This window comes from Atta colombica, unplaced genomic scaffold (genome assembly GCF_001594045.1).
Source record: "Atta colombica isolate Treedump-2 unplaced genomic scaffold, Acol1.0 scaffold260, whole genome shotgun sequence".
NCBI classification, from domain to species: Eukaryota; Metazoa; Arthropoda; class Insecta; order Hymenoptera; family Formicidae; genus Atta; species Atta colombica.
The window spans coordinates 48,210-49,452 of record NW_017259360.1 but is presented as its reverse complement, the minus strand read 5'-3'; the positions used below and the strand labels follow the sequence as shown (position 1 = coordinate 49,452).

The following is a 1,243-nucleotide window of genomic DNA, read 5'->3' as shown; positions in this document are numbered from 1 at the left end:
ATTAATTTTTCTAAAGAAGATAAATAAATTAGATAATAATCAAAATAAAAAATTCAATTTCCTAAAGATCCTACTATAATATTCAATGACATTATAATAATTATAGATATAATAATTAATTTATCTTCTTTAATACATATACAACAATAAAATTTTAATCTTCTATTAAAAAATAAATAATAAAAAAATCATAATGAATAAAATACAGTTAACGATAACGATATGATTATTAATACAAACATAAATATATTTAATCCTTTTCTCCCATAAATAATTTCTATAATCACGTCTTTTCTATAAAATCCAGCCATAAAGGGCATCCTTCTTAAAGCCATCCTAGAAATCATTAATCTTATTATTACGTAAGGAATCACTTCATTTAAATTTCCTAATAATCGAATATCTTGTAGAGTATACTATTAAATGAAGTACAGCACTCGCAGCCATAAATTGTATAGACTTAAAAATTGCATGTACCAATAAATGATAATAAGCTATTATCCTATATCCAAATCTTAAAATTATTATTATTCTAACTGCCTTAAAGTTGACAATGCAATAATTTTTTTAAAGTCATTCTCAAAATTAGCTATAACTCCTGATATAAATATAGTTAAAATAGAAATAGAACTTAAAATTACTCTTACATTTGTTTCTATTAAAAAACTATTAAACGAATTATTAAATATACCCCTGCAGTTACTAAAGTTGAAGAATGTACTAAACCTCATATAGGTGTTGGAGCAGCTATAGCTAAAGGCAATCACATAGAAAAACGAATTTGAGCCCTTTTAATAACGGTAGCTAACATTATTAATAATATTAAATCCAACCCACCCTTAAATATTACTAAATCTCACCTTCTACCTATCATCATTATTCTAATTGCTATTAAAATTTCTACATCTCCAATTCGATTCAATAACACCGTAATTATCTCAGAATTATAAAATATGTAATTATGATAATAAATAAATAAACAATATGATGCTATCTCTAATCCATCTCAACCAACTAAAATCCTAATAACATTAGGACTAATTACTATTAAAAGTATAGATAAAATAAATAATAACAATAAATAATTAAACCGATTAATATACTTCTCCATATTCATATAAGTTACTCTATATAATATATAATTAATGAAGAAATTAATATAATAAATCTAATAAATAATATAGAAATTCAATCAATTAATATAATAAATTTTAAATTTATAGCATTAAACTCAAAAACTATT

At 21.8% G+C, this 1,243-nt stretch overlaps 1 pseudogene; it reads right to left on the bottom strand.

Annotated features, from left to right (window-relative positions):
- Positions 1–188: 188 nt before the first annotated feature.
- LOC108689128 lies at positions 189–877 on the bottom strand (annotated as a pseudogene).
- Positions 878–1,243: the final 366 nt, after the last annotated feature.